This window comes from Gracilinanus agilis, chromosome 1 (assembly GCF_016433145.1).
Source record: "Gracilinanus agilis isolate LMUSP501 chromosome 1, AgileGrace, whole genome shotgun sequence".
NCBI classification, from domain to species: Eukaryota; Metazoa; Chordata; class Mammalia; order Didelphimorphia; family Didelphidae; genus Gracilinanus; species Gracilinanus agilis.
Window position 1 is genome coordinate 127141272 of NC_058130.1, and position 19449 is coordinate 127160720.

Sequence of the window (19449 nt, forward strand, 5' to 3'; positions counted from 1 at the left end):
GATGATCAGTCCAAGTCAGAAGGCTTAGTGAAGCAATAATGGAACCACATCACAGAGACTGTTTTATAAGTGAGGTCAAGGATACCGATGCTGACATTTCCATTCTCTTTAGTACAGTTGTTCTGGAGCCTTGCTTATGCCTCTCAGAGCACAAGTCTCATTGAGAGCCTTATTTCCAAAGTCACTGGGTGGGATGGGGAGTGGAATGGAAGGATGCTATACTCTTTTAGGAATGAGTGCTTGATATTTTTATTGCCTTCCTATTTATTTCTGTCCTGATTATTTTTTTACTACTTCTATTCTGTTCTTGCCTACATCTGTTAGCATGGTAAGCAACAGAATATTCAGAAGTTTGCAGTTTTTCAATTAGATAAGAGCAAATGGGCTAAGATAAAAATGTAGTGATGTTCTGAACTTACTCTCCCAACATTCATGCCTGACTACTAGCAGTGAAACTGATTTCATCTCCTTCAGGGTTCTAGAGTAATTCTCAAGGGTTATATAGGATTTTGTCTCTCTGCTCAAGCTCCCCTTCCTCTGGGTATTTTACTCCCCATGTCACTCTCAAGTGCTAGTTAATACCTCCTCAAAACAGTTAACCAATTAACATCAGTAAGCTTTTTCCAAGGGACATTTACTAAAAAGATAGAGTAAGAACAGAAGTACTACAACATCTCACTGAACCAAGGACATACTCTCCCTTCTATACCATATACCATAAAATCCCTATGGAAAATGGGCTCAAACCTAAAGAAGATGCTCAAATTATTCTCCCCACTCCCATCCACCAAATTCATCTCCAAATACAGCAGAGTCACTGGACAAGTTGCTCCCTAGGAGCAGGACAGTATATCTGGTTACTGGATTGACTCATTCTTGGGCTGGGCCAAGGAAGTCAATCCTCAAGACTGAGCTGGAGCACCAGATTTAGCAACCAGCAAATTCTAGTATGGTCTACTGCCATTGTTCGACCTTTTAAAGTTTCACAAGACCCTACACCTCAGTGAATGTATAAGAGAGAACCTCAAACTATCTGAAAATGTCCTGAAATGGAGAGCATGGTCCCTCAAGTCATCATAAAATTCTAAAAGTAGCATCACAAAGCTTCTATTTGAGAAACTGAAAAAACAGAGCATGCAATGCATGTTCCTAAGGACTGGAATCTTATTAGCCAATCCCCCATTACAAATAGATCACCTTTAAAAGTATCCATAATTTGAATATGACTCTTTCTAAAGGTTCTAAATCCTCTTGTTTTCTAAGATTGTTGGCTCTACAAAAACAAATGAGGGGGGAAAAGAGCAGTTCCTGCTTGCCAAACACTTCCTTTCTACACAAAGTTAAAGGAAAGGGTACTAATACTAAGGGGAATTAAGTAAGATTTCACAGAGGTGGCACCTGAGTGAAACCTTGAAGAAAAACAAAGTTTCTGAGAAGAAAAAATAAATAACGAATATATCTGAGACCCAGAGAATGACCTGTGTAACTCACATAAGTGGAAGACAGAGTAAACGGTAAATAATCTGGCTTGATGGAAAAATGGGTATAGAGCTAGGGACTAGATTTGTGATTTCTGTTGCATAGGGAACATCAAGTGAGGAAACTCTCTTTACCAATGTATGTCAGTATCTCCTCTACAAATAGTGCTAGCTATCTAAATCGCTGAGAAATAATATGACTTATCCAAAGTCACACAGCCATTATGTGTCAATAATTGGACAAGTCTTTCTGAAATCAAGGCTAGTTCTTTATCCATTATGTTATCCTCTCTCTTATAGCTGAAATATGGAGTAATAATGTGACATAAGGCTGGAAAAGTAAGAGCAGAACTTTAAATATCAGGTCAAAGGTATTTTTCCTTTGTAATCTACAAGTAATAGGGAATCATATTCAATCCAATCCAAACAAATATTTAAGTTCCAGCTATGTGCCCGGCATAGTTACTTGAATTAATTCCTACCTCCAATGAAAATTAACTAGGCAGATCGATGGATAGAGCACTGGGCCTGGAGTCAAATTCAATTTCAGATATTTACTACCTATAACACTTTGGGCAAGTCACTTAACTTCTGTCTTAATCAATTGAAGAAGGAAATGGCGAACCACTCCAGTTTCTTTGTCGAAATAACTACATGGACGGTATTTGCATGTTATGGTCCACAAGGTCACAAAGAGTCAGTCATACCTGAAAGACTAAATAGCATCAATCTCCATGGAACTTACATTTTGTAGGAGGTGAGGAGAAGAAAAACAGCAGGTAGATAGGTATATCTAAACATAATGCTTGAGGAGGAAAAAATTCTAAGGAGGTCAGGAAAGGAAAGAGTTTCCATAAGAAATGCCACACAAGCCAAACTGTAAAGAAAGTTTGGGTTTTCAAGATTTGGAGGTCTTTGCAAAGGTTCTAAGAAAGGAAATAGAATGCTGTGTTCAGGGAACAGCAGATGGGCCAGGTTAGCCCCCAGGTCTAGATACCTAGCCCTCATTCCCTCTTATGTTCCAGGTCTTTATCATCAAGTAGAAATTTTAATCTGGTCTTCCATGATAAATGTCACTTAAGTTACTCTTTGGCCCATATGGTAGGGAAAGTACTGTACTTGGAGTCAGAAAGACTTGGGTTGAAATTCCAGTCCAAATTTTACCAGTTCTGTCTGTGGCCATGGGAAAACTATATAGCCAATCAAGTCTGTTTTCCCACCTAAAAAGTAGAAATAATTGAAAAATAACTATTGTACCTAAGTCACATGGTTGTGGTAAAATTTAAATGAGCTTATAGGTAGGCAGACAAACAGATAGACAGACTGACAGATAGATAGATAGACAGACAGACAGACAGACAGATAGATAGATAGATAAATAGATAGAGTGCATTGCCAACCTTGAAGTGTAATATAGTCATTATCATTAATACTATGGTTTTTACCAAAGTATTTCTTCCCATGGAATCAACCCCATATAATAGGAGGTCAGAAAATCATAGAATTTAGATGTGTAAGGAGCATTAGTACTCAATTTTATAGATGAAGGAACAGAGTCCTCAAGAAGTATGATAACTTAAATAAGAGTCATACAAACAAGAAATGAAAGCGAAGATTTGAACCTAGGTCTTCTAAGCTTAAATCCATTGCTCTTTAGGAAAAGAAAAAAGACTGCTACATGAATATTCATAGTCTGCTAATTTTTGTTCTCTGTAGCTTTTTAGGTATTACTTATTATCATAAGTAGAAGCTATTCAGAATGTAAAATAAATTAAAATACCACTTGTTCTCATGCTATTTTCCTTTTTACTGCAACTTGACAATGATACTGACAGTGCTTTCCTGGTGGAAAAAATATGTCAGCATTGATGAGATAGGTACATCATGGGCTGAAAGAGTATGTGAATTTTCTGCAGAATTATTAAGGCTCTTCTCTTGGTGATTCAAGGACAAGAAGCTTGAGCTGAATGATCCCCTTCCCAGGCCATGATAATACCCACCTTGCCATTAAACAAGGCCAAGAGCTCTATTTAATTTATTCAAAGGACGTTGGTATTTGTTCTTTTTTGTTTGTCTGGTTGAATTTATTCTGCTTTTTCTGAAGTAAACACTTCCATAAGTTAATTTTCAATGTATTTACATCACTTTTGCTCCATTTCTGAGAGGTACACTCTATATGAAATAGGGCCTTTGAGAAGGAAGGAAAAGATGAAACAAAAAGTAATTTAAAGACTGGTTGGCTTGTTACTGACCTGCCTTAGGAGTTGATATAACCTTGAAATTATTCTTTCCTCTTCATTTTTATCTTCTTTCTATTCATCTTCCTTCAGATTATCACTTTTATCTTTATGAATATATTCTATTAACTAGGTGTCTTTGCAACTGGACTAAGACAAAGAAGGGGCTGCCTTCCTTGAACTGGGACAAATTCAGTTAATTTTTCTGACCCTTTTTGAGGTTATAACACCCAGTTTCTTTCTTAAAACATCATTTCAGTTCTAACCATGATGTAAAAAAAAAGGAGTCACAACCAGAAAAAAAGTATCCAAAATGGCTAATGTAAATGAAGATATTAGTAAATAAATAAGCAAATTCTGATTTATTGTAATGACTATTCTTGGTCCTGATGAATGTATGATGAAATACGCCTCCTTTTTTTTTTTAGGGAGAGATAAGAAGCTACAGATAAGTGTGGTGTTCATGGTCAGACATGGTAGCATGGAAGGAAAGAAAGAAGGAAGGAAGGAAGGAAGCAAGGAAGGAAGGAAGGAAGGAAAATTTGACTCCCTTAGCTTTCCTGGAGGTACTAGCCTCTGAAAGGGACCTTGACTGGGAGGAGCCCTTGTGACTAAAACCCTTGTTAATTGACTTTTAGGCTCTCTGGAGCCCTGCTGGAGTAAAGCCAAGACTTGAACACATAATCTAGTTCTTTAAGCTAGATCTCTTACTCTACCCTCTTCTCATTTCTCTCTCTTCTATATTTAATAAATAAATTGCTAAAAATCATTTTAGAATTGATATTTGTTCAATTCTTGGCAACCAATCCTTTTTAATATTCAATCCAACCAAGCCTAATTTTCCCCTTTTACACCATGAACAAATAATGCTTTTCCAATTATTTAGTTCTGACTTTATTTGTGTGAAAGGTGTTTTGTAGTTGTGTTCATAAAGTTCCTGAGTTTTTCTTGACAGGTAAATTTCCAGGTATTTTATAATGTCTACAGTTACTAATAATGGATTCTATTGGCTTTGTTTCCCTAATACTGAACCATTCCTGCTTTGTTGGTAGAAAGCCTACCTGGTCCTAATATATGATCTTTATGATATATTACTGTAATCTCCTTGCAATAATAATCATTAAGAAGATTGGTCTAAAGTTTTATTTCTCTTATTTTTTCTCTTCCTGGTTTAGGTATCAATACTATATTTGTGTCATAGAAGGTATTTAGTAGAATTCTTTGTTCAACTACTTTTCTAAATAATTAATGTAGTACTGGAATGAATTATTCTTTCCTGGCATCACTTTTAGCAGTATCATAAAAAGTCATTGAAATTGTACCATGTTGATTTCACCAAGCCTTCCTTTCAGACATCCCTGGTGTCAATCAGTTGGATCAATAAGCATTTATTAAGTACCTACTACTGTTTGCTGGGCACAATCATCAGAGTACAATTGAAGTGCTCAATCTTTGTGACTTCAGGAGAGTGGTAAAGTTTGGATTTAAATAGCTTGATTCTTTTCAAAGTCAACATTTCATTAAATATTTTACTTTTCAAGTCTTTATTTGGATTAAAGTTGATTCTCGTCACGAAGACATATACAGCGAAATCTTTGTGCCGTAACATTTTTGCAGCTTCAGAACCTTTTTGGCTCCTGCTTGGAAACACTAATATATACATAAAGAAGCAATCCCTCATCACTAGCATATCAATTAGGTTATTCCTATCCTTCTCCAGAGATAAAAATCCTATACACACAAGCCCTGGTGGTTTCCTTCATGTGCCATCCAAGTGGCCCAAGAGTCTACCGTAGCTATCTTACCATCCACCCTAACATCATTTCACTGCTTTTCCTTCCTCACCTGAATCAGCTCACTCAGCACTGGACCTCCAGAATCTATGTCTTCAGGTTTTAAGGAGATTCATTTACACACATTTAGAAATTCCCATAATGAGGCAGAACTATCTTGATTAGAGATTGAACTAGTGCAAACTTACCTAGCTCAAGACATTTCATTGCCTTATCCCTGCCACCATATATATAACAGTAGGCCTTCCATCTCTTGCCTTAGGCACAGTAATCCAGTGAGTACCCCAGTAAACTGCCCCATAGATCAACATATGATCCCTGTGACTCCAAAGAAAAAACTTCCTTTCCCAGTCATGGCTCCTTTTTACCTGTTTTCTCCCCTTTTCTTAAACGTAGGGACTGTCTCACTGTTTGTTTTGTATTTCTAGCATTTGGCATAGTGCTTCATACATAATATATGGTTAGAATGTGAATGACTAATTTAAGAAATGCCTAGATGATGAAAATTACTCTATTCAAGCAAGTCAGTGCCTTCTTTGTGACATTGTTTCAGAGTTGTCTAGAACAATGAGAGGTCAAGTGAATTGCCCAGAGTCACACAACCATTATATGTCATTATGTGTTATATGTCCCTATTTTGCCACATTCCCTTCAACATTTGCCACTTTCCTTTACTGCCATATTTGACCAATTTTATAGGTGTGAGTTGGCACCTCATTGTTTTAATTTGCATTTGTCTAATCAAAAGGGATTTAGAGCATTTTTTCATGTGATCACTGATGGCTTTGATTTCTTCATCTGAAAATTGCTTTGACTATTTGTCAATTGAGGAATAATTTATAGTGTTGTAAATTTGAATTCATTCTCTATAAACTTGAGAAATTAGACCTTTATCAGAAAAATTTGTTATAAAATTTTTCCCAGTTTGTTGTTTTCCTTCTAGTTTTGATTACATTAGTTGTTTGTACAAAAGCTTTTCAATTTAATATAATCAAAATTATTCAATTTGCAACATATAATATTCTCAATCTCTTGTTTGGTCAAAAATTCTGCCCTTCTCCAAAGATCTGCCAGGTAAACTATTCTGTGTTCCCCTAATTTAGTCATGGTATCACTCTTTATATCTAAATCATATATTGGCCTATATCTAGTTTCTGCTTTTCCTAGGAATTTTTTATTTCAAAAGTTGGGATCTTTAGATTTATCAAACACTAGGTCACTATGGCCATTATGGTATGTTGTGTAGCTAATCTACTCCATTAATCTACCATTCTGTTTCTTAGTACCAGATTGTTTTGATGATTGTTGCTTTCTAGTACAGTTTGAGATCTGGTACTGGTAGTTCAGCTTCCTTCATTGGTTTTTTTTTTTTCATTAGTTCTCTTGATATTATTGACCTTTTGTCATTCCAGATGAATCTTGTTGTTATTTTTTCTAGTTCTATAAAATAATTATTTGGTACTTTGATTGGTATGACACTGAATAAATGAATTAATTTACATAGAGTTGTCATTTTATTATATTAGCTCAGCCTGCCCATGAGCAATTAATATTTTTCCAATTTTTTAGATCTGACTTTATTTGTGTGAAAAGTGTTTTGGAATTTTGTTCATATAATTCTTGTGTTTGCCTTGGCAAGTAGATTCCTGGGTATTTTATATTGTTTAGGGTGGTTTTAAATGAAATTTCTCTTTCTAACTCTTGCTGCTAGATCTGAAGAATTTTTTTTAATCAGGCATGAAAGGTGCACAGCATTACCAGATGGAACTATTAGTAAAACTATTTTGGTTCTAGTTATCAGAGGAACATACTATATTATTTTAGAGGACCCAGAAACAAAAGAATATGGCAATTCAGTGCTTGATAAACACAAGAATCAAATTATTTAGGGAAATATTCTCTGAAGAACTACTAGGAAAACTGCAAAGCAAATACCACAAATGCATATATGTCATATAAAATTCATGTTATGAAGAAATTATAGAAAAATGATATCTTTTGTACCTGTGGCTCATGTAGATGAGATTACCCATAACTAGTAAGAGATAGTAGAAATCACAACAAGATAAAATTGATGATTTTCATTATATAATTTTTTTAAAAGAAACTTAAGAGAGAAATGATAGAGTGGGGAAAACATTCATGTGTCATATACCTTGGATAAAAGTCTTTTAAAAAAAGGTTTATATAGGGAAATGATGTACATAGACACACATATGTTATATATGTATATAAAGAAATATATCTATGCACAATTGAGTCATTTCCTATTAGATAAGAGGAGAAATGGCATAATCTGTTTTTTTAAAGAATGGCAAACTATTAACAATATTGAATGTTATCATGAATTATTAATTGTAAGAGAAATATAAATTTAACAAAAATATTTATTTAAATAGCGCTGAGGTTTCATCTCACATTCTTCAAGGTGACTCAGATTATAAGAGATGAACCTGGATGAAGCTAGAGAGATTGTGGGAGGGCAGTCGCAATAATATATTCTTGGCAGGACTGGGAATTGGTCCAATCATTCTGGGGAACAATTTTGATTTATGTAGGAAAAGTGACAATACTTTTACATGCTTTTAGTCAGTAATTTCATGATTGGCATTATATCCAAAAGTCATCAAACATAAAAAAAAATCCATGTATACCAAAAATATTCATTAAGGTACTTTTTTTTTTGTAATAAAGAATCTGGAAACAAGTGAGTAATGATTTATTGAGGAATGATTGAATGAAATGACAGTACATGATTGTAATAGAAAATATCTGCATCATAAGAAATGACATTTATGAGTAATCAGAGAAACATGGAAAGACTTGTATGAAATGATATAAAAAAAGGAGTCACAACCAGAAGAAAAATATCCAAAATGGCTAATGTAAATGAAGACATTAGTAAATAAATAAGCAAATTCTGATTTATTGTAATGACTATTCTTGGTCCTGAAGAATGTATGATGAAATACGCCTCCTTTTTTTCAGGGAGAGATAAGAAGCTACAGATAAGTGTGGTATTCATGGTCAGACATGGTAACATGGAAGGAAGGAAAGAAGGAAGGAAGGAAGGAAGGAAGGAAGGAAGGAAGGAAGGAAGGAAGGAAGGAAGGAAGGAAAGGGAAGGAAGGAAAGGAGAGAAGGGAAAGAACGGAGGAAGGGAAGGGGGGAGGAAGGAAGGAATAATAAAAATACAATAGCTATTGAGTCAACAATAGTCAATAATAGTGGTGGGATAACTAAGGCCTACAAGTGAATAAGCCTAGAAGTGGAAATTTAGCAGTTTGAGAAAGATGCTAGAGACTAGACTGAAAAGACCTTTACAGACTAGTCAGATGATCATGTGTGAAGACAGAGGCAAGTTGGCAGCAACCTGATAACCTAAGAAAAAGAGAAATAATGATGCACTGAGAATAGCAGATAGTAAAAAGCAAATGGGCAAGTGTCTCAGGGAGAAACAGGGATGCTTAGCAGTATCTTGGCATTTAACCTGACTTGGCTAAAGTTTTTGAAGTGTCATTTTTAGTTATTTATATGGTGTTCTCTTTGGCTGAAAATATCTCCATCAAAAATTCATTTTGCCTCTATATTCCAGTTTTGTATAATGTAATACTCATTTTTTTAAACCCTTGTACTTCGGTGCATTGTCTCATAGATGGAAGAGTGGTAAGGGTGGGCAATGGGGGTCAAGTGACTTGCCCAGGGTCACACAGCTGGGAAGTGGCTGAGGCCGGGTTTGAACCTAGGACCTCCCGTCTCTAGGCCTGACTCTCACTCCACTGAGCTACCCAGCTGCCCCTGTAATACTCATTTTCACAGAAAGATCTGACTCTGAGGAAGTTATGATGACCTACCACAACACCTTCCAATGTCCCAATATGATATATTTGCCACAGTTCAAAAGTCATCAACCTATGGCATGTGTATTAATGGTGATAGATGAACTGAGTTTGAGTGGCATGTTCTAGACCAGCCTTAGGAGAAATAGTGAAGTATAATTTCCACTTCTTCCATTAATTCCTTTTCTTTCCCTCTAGAAATCTTTGATCATGTGGATAATGATGATAATAATAACATAATTAATGATGATACTGGTAACAATAATAATAATAATCATAAGCACTTGATATTTGTATAGTACTTTTAAGTTTGCAAAGTACTTAATAGAAATCCAATTTAAGCCTCATTGTAAACTTGTGTGGTAAATGCCACAAATATAATCACCACCATTTTCTAGACAAGGAAACAGGTGGAGAGAAGTCAACTGCATTGTTCAGGGAAACAAGCCAGTAAGTGTCCAACACAGGATCTGAGCCCCAGTCTACACAACCCTAAGTTCATTGACATCTTTTCCCCATTCCACATTGCTCCTTTTCCTCCTATTTCCCATACAAGAGTAGGTTAGAAGTATATGGCAAGTTAAGCTCATAAAGTTTTCCTTTTTAAAAAATATCAAAATGCTTCTATATATCAGTAGATTCATTTGTCAGTAAGGTTCAGAGTTAGAGTTCATGAGCTTGTTCCCTCAGGAATATGTTTCTGAGCCCATGGATGTGACATGCTCTGCCAAGCTAATTGACTGGCCAGCACAGTTCACCCAAGTCAATATCAAGTCAAGCAGATTTTGGAGCCTCTTAAATTTTCCACTGACTCGCTTCCAAGCTTGGCAAAGAACCAGGAAATATAAAAAGTCCAAAATTTTTGAATGATATTCCTGGTAAGCTTACCACTGACTCATTCTTTGACTCAAATCTAAAGTTCCTTTTCCCTACCTGTATAACATATTTATGGTAATAGGGTTATTATTATTAACAAGCATATCTAATATTTATACAGTGTTTTTAAATAGCAAAATGGTTTATAGTATGTTCCAGGGGCCAGATGATGATTATAGTACTCTATGCCCTGGTCAGATCACATCTATTGTTTTATGTGCAGTCCTCAGCACCATAATTTAGGAAGCACCTAGAATAATGAAGAGCCCAAGGCCATTGCCAAAAGAGGATAAAATGAAGTAACTATGGATGCTTAGCCTAGAGTAAAATCTCAGAAAAAAAACATGATAAATGACTTCAAGTACTATGTGGAAGGGGAATTTGATTTTGACTTGTGGTAGGTTAGTTCATCTCTCTGGGTCTCTGGTTCCTCATCTAAAACATGGAGGGAATGAATAAGAGGTTAGCTTCAACACTTAATTCTGTTATAATATAGTTGCAAGTTTAGCGAAGCACAATGGCTAGTTCATAGATGTGAGCTTAAATTGTAATCTGCAAAGGAAACTTCTACAGAAGGATTTAAACAGTTTATGATTTTGCCACCTAAAATATGTGTGCATTTTTCTACACCTCCACACCTGGCAATATTTCAGTCTAACATTTGTTAGAGGATTTTGAGTTCATCTTGTTTATTTTCTGTTCCTTTCCTTTCTGATACACATTTCATGTACAAAACTAAAAAGATTTTATTTTCACATTTATGAATACTAATCAATCATATTCTTAGATTATATTCCTCAGAGGCATATCTAAAAACTTTCTGTGTTTTAAGTTTTTAGATATGCCTCAAACTCTCCCCTCTGACACATCCTAAAACAGGGCATTTGAAGTATAGAACTCTCTTTGGTAGAGAATTTCACTTTACATGATGAGAAGGTTTATCAGGAGGATATTTGATGTAATGTTTATTTTATAGTAAAAATATTTCATGGCCTTTCATCATATTTAAGTCATTAGTTAAATATTTTTCATGTTATGCCTACCTAAAGAAATAGCAATGTGGAAAGACAAAATGAAAATTCATTGCATTTGTTCAAGATTAAGGTGTTGTTCCCAGCTGAACCCTCCTTCCATCATGGCCTTACAGAGTAATAAAAAAGAGACCTGGATAAATGTAAAAACTTTATATAAGTCTAGCTAAAATCTGTAGTTCTCATGTCTATTGAAACTATGAATTGGTCCAATCGTCCTGGAAAGCATTTTGGAATTATACCAATTCAACAAGTATTTAATAAGGGCATACTATATGCCAGACACTGCATTAAATTAGGATTTTTTTAAGAAGAGAAAAAATGATGTCTGCTCTGAAGAAGCTAACACTTTGAAGTAAATAATATGCAAATAACAATGTGCAAAAAATATAATCACATAATAAATGAGAGATCATATTAGAGGGAAGACACTAGCATTAAGAGAAGCTAAAACTTCCATATACTTTTTGAAAAGAAAATAAATTACTAACCACATACCTTGTTCTAAAGAGATCAACTATTTAAAAAATGCCCCGCTGACACAAAAATGCAGTGTCCCAAAAATCTTAGTGTAGTTTTAAGTTTTAATCACTTTTAAAATGTTAATGTTAAAAACTTTTCTTTTTAAAAATCACTTGAAAGATTAATTACTTGGGGCAAGATGTTGAAGTAAAGGAAGGACTATAGCCCACCCCTCCAAAATAACTATAAAACTGATTTCTGGACCCACACAGTTAAAAAAAAAAAAGATTGGGTGCAACATTTTTCCTGCCCAAGACATCTAAGGAAGTGAAAAATGAAAGTCTATGACACAAGAGTGAGGACTCAGAAAATAACAATACCAGTAATGTGCTGTGAAGGCAGTTATGATAGTAGAAAGAGCAGATTCTAGAGCTCTAAGAACAGAGATATTAAGAAGATTGGTCAACTGGTGAAAAATAGGTTATAAGATACCCTTGTGTTAGCAAAAGGCACAGGACCTCATACTCTTTCATAATTCCATTATGCATATCCACTTCCATTTTGAAGTTCTAGAGCAGAGATGAGCATCAGCAGTTGGGGCCCAAAGGATCAGAGGCCATAAGAAGCAATGGAGTTTGTGACTGAAAGAAAACAGGGACCCTTTCTGGGTCAGAATCAGAACACAGACCAGGAGAAAAATGAACATGCTTTTCCCCAGATCATACTGCTTTGGAAGTATAGAAAAATTATAAATCCCCAAACTAGCTTTAAAAACAGCAATACCTAAAAGCTGGAAGATTAAGAAAGTGTCATTTACCTGTCAGATGAATAGAACCCAAATTTAACACTAAGCTCAAATTTAGAAATAGAATAGGGGAAAAATGAGCAAACAACAACAAAAAAGAATCTGATCAAAAAAAAAAAAATCACCGAGGGTGACAAGAAGGTTCAAGACACAAATGCAGAAGACAACAATGTGAAAACAGCTATGAGCAAAGTCTCAAAAAAGGAAAAAAATGTAGATTAGACAGAAGTCTAATAAGAATTCCTGGAAAAAAATGTAGATTAGACAGAAGTCTAATAAGAATTCCTGGAAAAGAAAGAGCAAAGGAATTGCTTTAAAATCAATTAAAATGGTAGAAGAAAATTAGGAAAAGAAATGAGAGCAATACAAGATAGCTATGAAAAGAGAATTAAAAGCTTGTTAAGAGGAACAAAAAAATTCAGGAAAATAACATTTTTAAAAGCAAATTTGACCAAATGGTAAAAGAAGTACAAACAAAAAAGAAGAGGCACAAAATTTCACTGATGAAAATAACTACTTAAGAAGCAAAATTGGCATGAAAAAATGGAAAAAGAAGTAAAAAGTTCCCTGAAGAAAATAATTCCTCAAAAATTAGGAAACTAATGAGTCAATGTGACATCAAGAAACAACAAAGCAAAGTCAAAATAGTAAAAAAAAATAATGGAAGAGAATGTGAAATATCTCATTAGAAAAACAACTTACCTGAAAAGTTGATTGGAGAGATAATTTAAAAATCATTGGGCTGAAAGCCCTGATTTTAAAAAGTTAAGATATTATATTTCAAGAAATTATAAGGGGAAATGATCTTGATATCTTAGAACTAGAGGACAAAATTGAAAGTGAAAGAATCCCCTTGTCACATCCTAAAAGCAATATCAAAGTTAAAACTCCCAGGAGCTTTAAAGCTAAATAATGGAGTTCCCAGGACATGGAGGGAATACTGTAAATAGCCAGAAAAAGACCATTAAAATACTATGGAACTAAAGTAAGGATCACATAAGATTTAGCAGCTACCATATTAAAGGAGTGGAGGGCTTATAATATGATATTCTGAAAGCCAAAAGAGCTAGGATTACAACTAAGAATAATCTACCCAGCAAAACTGAGTATAATTTTTCAGAGGAAAAAATAGACATTTAACGAAATACAGGACATTCAAGCATTGCTAATGAAAAGGCAAGAGCTGAATAAGAATTTGACATTCAAATATAAGACTCAAGAGGAGTATAAAAAGGTAAACATGAAAGAAAACGAATAATGAACTTAATGTAAACTGTAAAAACAGTTTACATTCTTGCATTGGAACATGAATCATGTAATGCCTAAGTACTTTATCATTAATAGGGCTCTACATAGAATGCATGAATAGGAATTTACTATGTCAGAATGATCTCCAAAAAATGGAGAAATAAGAAAAGGTATGCTGTGGGAGAAGAGGAAAAGAAAGGAATAATACATAAAATTATCTCACTTAAATGAGGCATACAAGAGGTACTTTTATAGTGGAGGGGAAAATAGTGGGGTGGGAACAGCATGAAACTCATTTTCATCCAACCTGTTTAAAAGAGAGGAAAAGCCAAATACACACAGAGTTGAGTACTGAAATCTATCTCACTCAAAAGGAAAGTAGGAGTTGAAAGAAGATAATAGACAGAAAGAGGCAGTAACAAGAAAAATTAAGGGACATAGTGGTCATAAGCAAAACACATTTTTGAGGAGGGAAAGAGGGGGAGAGAGACAGAAAGGGAGATGAAGAGAAGTAGAGACAGAGAGATAAACAAAGGAAAATAAGTTTGATGAAAATACACAGTTGATGGTCATAACTGTGGACATGAATGGGATGAGCTTACCCATAAAGTGGAAGAGGATAGCAGAATGGATTACAAATCAGAATTCAGCCATATGTTGTTTACCAGAAACACTACTTGAAAAAGAGAGACACAGATTTAAAATAAGGAATAGAGAGCAGAATATGTTTCAGCTAAAGTTATAAAAAGCAAGCATAGCAAGTATGATCTCAGATAAAGCAAAAGCAAAAATTGACCTAATTAAAAATGATAAACAGAAAAAGCTAAAAGATACCATGGTCAATGAAAAAAATAATACTATATGCGTGTATGTGTGTGTGTGTTTGTAAAATGGCATAGCATCCATATTAAAGAAAAAGTTAAATCATTTTCTGGAGAAAACAGACAGTAAAACTAATGGGGAAACTCAACTTTCCCCACTCAGAGCTAGATAAGTATAATAAAAAAGAATTCAAGGAGATAAATAGAATCTTTTAAAAGTTAGGTATAGTAGACATCTGAAGAAAACTGAATGAGGATAAAAAGGAGTATACCTTTTCTCAGCTGTACATAGCACCTTCACAAAAAAATTGACCATGTATTAGGGCATTAAATCCTCACAAATACAAAAATCAGAAATATTAAATGCATTCTTTTAGGTCCGTAATGTAACAAAAAGTACATTTAATAAAGGGCTATGGAAGAATAGTTTAAAAATCAATTGAAAACTAAATAATCTAATCCTAAAGAATGAAAGAGTCAATGAATGGATCATAGGAATAATCATTTCATTAGAGAAAATGACAATAAAATAACATTTCAAAACTTATGAAATGCATCCAAAATAATACTTAGAGGAAAATTTGCATACATAAGTGCTAATAACAATTTAAAAGAAAAATAGCAAATCAATTAATTGGGCATGGATTTTTTTTAAAAACTAGAAGCAGAATAAACTAAAAGTTTCTAATTAAACAACAAAATGGAATTCCTGAAAACAAAGGAGAGAGTGAAAATAATCTTTTTAAAATTATTGAACTATTAAATAAAACTAGTAGCTGGTTTTATGGGATGGAATAATAAAATAGATAAACCATTGGTTAATGTGATTTTTTTTATAAAAGTTCTGTCTTAGAATCAAAACTATGTATTGGTTCCGAGACAGAAGAGTGGTAAGGGCTAGGCAATGTGGGTCAAGTGATTTGCCCAGAGTCACACTGCTGGGAAGTGTCTGAGGCCAGATTTAAACAATGTGATTTTTTTAAAGGAAAGATGAACATCAAATTACTAGTATCAAAAATGAAAAGAGTTAATGTACAACCAATGAAGATAAAATCAAAGCAATTAGTAGGAGCTATTTTGCTCAATTAAATGATGATAAAAACTGACAATCTAAATGAAATGGATGAATATTTACCCAAAAAAATGCCCAGGTTAACAGAAGAGGACATAGAAAACTTAAATAACTCTATCTCAGAAAAAGAATCTCAATAAGTCACAAATTTTATCCCTAATAAAAATCCCCAAGACCAAAAAGATTTAAGTTAATTATACTAAATATTTAAAGAACAACTAATTCTAATACTATATAAACAATAGACCAATTTCACTAATAAATATTGAAACAAAAAATTTTAATAAGGTACAAGAAGGTTACATAAATATGTCATAAAAGTCATAAAGCATGAATAGGTAGGATTTACATCAGGAATTCAGGACTGGTTTCAGAATTAGGAAAACTATCAGCATATTTTGCCATATCAATAACAAAAAACTTGTGATTATGCCAATAGACGTAGAAAAGACTTTTGACAAAATACCACACTTGTTCCTAATATAAACACTAGAAAGCATAGGAATCAAGAGTCTTTTTTTAAAAAAGCATAAGCAGTAACTTTCTACAACTAAAAGCAAACATAATATGTAAAAGGGATGAACTAGAAATCTTCTTGATAAGATCAGGAGTGAGGCAAGGATGATCATCACCATTGCCATTCAATATTGTACTATAAATGAAAAAGAATTGAAAAAAGAAATTGAAAGAATCAGAATAATGTGGAAATAAAACTATCATTCTTCACAGATGATATGTGACATACTTAGAATCCAAGAGAGTAACTAAAAACTATTTGAAACAATTAAAACCTTTAGTGAAGTTTCAGGATAAAAAAAAATAATAAAACCACAAAAATCATAGCATTTCTATATATTATTCACAAAGTCCTGTAGAAAAATATGGAAAAAGAAATTCCAGTTAAAATAACTGCAGACAGTCAAAAATATTTGAGCCTACCTGCCAAGGCAAGCCCAGGAACTATATGAGCATAATTACAAAACACTTTTCACACAAATAAAGACAGATTTAAACAATTAAAGAAATATTAATTGCTCTTGGGTAGGCCAAGCTAATATAATTACTATGACAAGTGTATCTAAGTTAATTTACTTATTCAGTGCCATACCAATTAAACTACCAAAAAATCATTTTAAAGACAAAAAATTAACAACTCAACTGGAAGGGAAAAAATGTCAAGAATATCAAGAGAATCGATGAAAAATATGTGAAAGAAGGTGACCTAGAACTACCAGATTTCAAACTATATTACAAAATGGTATTCATCAAAATACTCTGATATTGGCTAAGAAATAGAATGGTAGATTAGTGGAATAAATTAGATACATATTATATAGCAGTAAATTACCATAGTAATCTAATGTTTAATAATCTCAAAGATCCAAGTTTTGGAGTCAAAGAACTCAGTATCTGACAAAAACTTCTTGGAAGACAATTTGACAGAAACTAGGCATAGGCCAACATTTCACACTGTATATCAAGATAAGGTCAAAATGAGTACATAGTTTAGACATAAAGGGTAAAATAAAAAGTAAATTAGGGGGTCATTGAAAAATGTACCTGTCAGATCCATGGCTAAAGGAATTTTATTATAAAACAAGAGATAGAGAGGATTGAGGGAATTAAAATAAATAATTTTGATTACATGAAATTAAAAAGGTTTGCACAAACAAAACTAATGCAGCCAAAATTAGAAGAAAGCAGGAAACGAGAGTGGGGGTAGTAGAATCATATAGCCTTTTTCTGTCAAAGGCCTCATTTCTCAAATTCATAGAGAACTGAGCTAAATTTATAAAAAATAATAATTATTCCTCAACTGATAAATGGTCAAAATATATGAACAGGCAGTTTTCAGAAGAAGAAATCAAAGTTATCAATAAGAAAGCTCCGAATCATTATTGATTAGAGAAATGCAAATTAAAGCAGCTCTGAGGTATCATCTCACATCTTTTAGATTTTAGCATGACAGATAAGGAAAATGACAAATAACTAAAAGGGATGTGGGAAAAATAAGAATACTACTGTACGATTCATGAATTTATGAATCTGTTCCAACTTCTCTGGAAAAGAATTTGAAACTATGACCTAAACACTATAAAACAATTTGAAACTATGCACTATAAGCACTATAAAACCCTCATTGACTCAGCAATACAATTACTATGACTGTATTCCAAAGAGATCAAAGGAAAAAGGAAAAGTTTCTATATATACAAAAATATTTATAATGGCTCTTTTTGTGGTGGCAAAGCATTAGAAACTGAAGAGATTCTCATCAAGTGGTGAATAGTTGAACAAATTCTGGTGCATGATTGTGATGGAATACTATTATGCTATAAGAAAAGACAATGAAGGTGGTTTTAGAAAACCCTGGGAAGACTTAGATGAACTAATGCAAAGTGAAGTGAATAGAACCAGAACACTATACACAATGACAGCAATATTGTAACAATGATCAACTGTGAAACATTTAGCTACCCTGATTAATACAATGATACAAGACCATTACAAAAACTCATAAAGAAAAGTGCAACATATATCCTGAGAAAACTGATGAACTCTGAGTGCAGACTGAAGCACACTTTTTTCACTTTATTTTTTAAATTATTTTTGCAATGTGGCTATTAGAGAAATATGTTTGATATGACTTCACATGTATAATTGGCTTTTCAATGGGAGGAAAGGGGGCATATAAAAGGAAGAGAAATCAAAGCTCAAAAAATGTAATGAAAATAAAATAAAGAAAAATAATTATTTTTTAAGATTACTTAAATCTATTTTATACTTGCTTAGTTTGGGGACTTCTGATTGATACATTTTTAAATTTTAACAAGATGGAGCACCTTGTCATTATGCATTTTCTGCATAATGATTTCTGGGTGAAACTATCTTAGACTGGTGGACCTGTAAAGAAGATTCTCTTGCTTGTCACCTGATTGATCACCATTACACTTTTTCTTGTGTCATCATGTCACAACTGACACATATAGATAAAAACTCATTCCTTAGATAATCTGAAGATTACAAATGAAATACTTTTAGTCACTGAAGAGTAGCTGATAAAAGTTTTTACAAAGTTCAAAAGTGACTTGAGTAACATGTATAGCACAAGACAGTCATTATGTTGAATATTAATTAGAAATATATAAATATTTTAAAATTTTAAACACTTTCAAATCTTGCTTTTTGTTAGTTTTATTTAACATTATACTTCTGAAATTATTAAAGCTTAAAACTACACTAAGACTTTTAGGATACCCCAAAAATATATATGCATATGGTATATATTGTGGAAATATAGAGAGGAAGAGAAATGTGGGCAAAAGCAGAGGATTGTATTATATACTTAATATATATGTGTAGGTGTGTTATATGTGTTTGAATATGTATATATACATGTGTGTATGTAATTTGACCATCTATTCAAGAGTAGCTAAATGAGGTTGTGATACATGAAATGTCATGTAATATTACCGTGCTATAAGAAATAATGTATATAATAATATGGAAAATAGAGATAAATTACAGAAGACCTGTAAAAACTGATGTAAAAAAAAGCAGAATAAAAAATATGTATACAATGTAAATTAGAAACATCAATAAAGTAATTGGAGCAATGCTATTAAGTTATGATACCAAGCTTAGTTTCAAAGAACAAAGATGAGAGACTTTGCAAAGGTGGGTGACTATGGGTGTAGAATCCAACAAATAATGTTGGGTTTGGTTCTCTTTTGATCATTACTAAAAATGTGCCTGTTTTGGAAGGGCAGAGGAAGGAGTATATTGG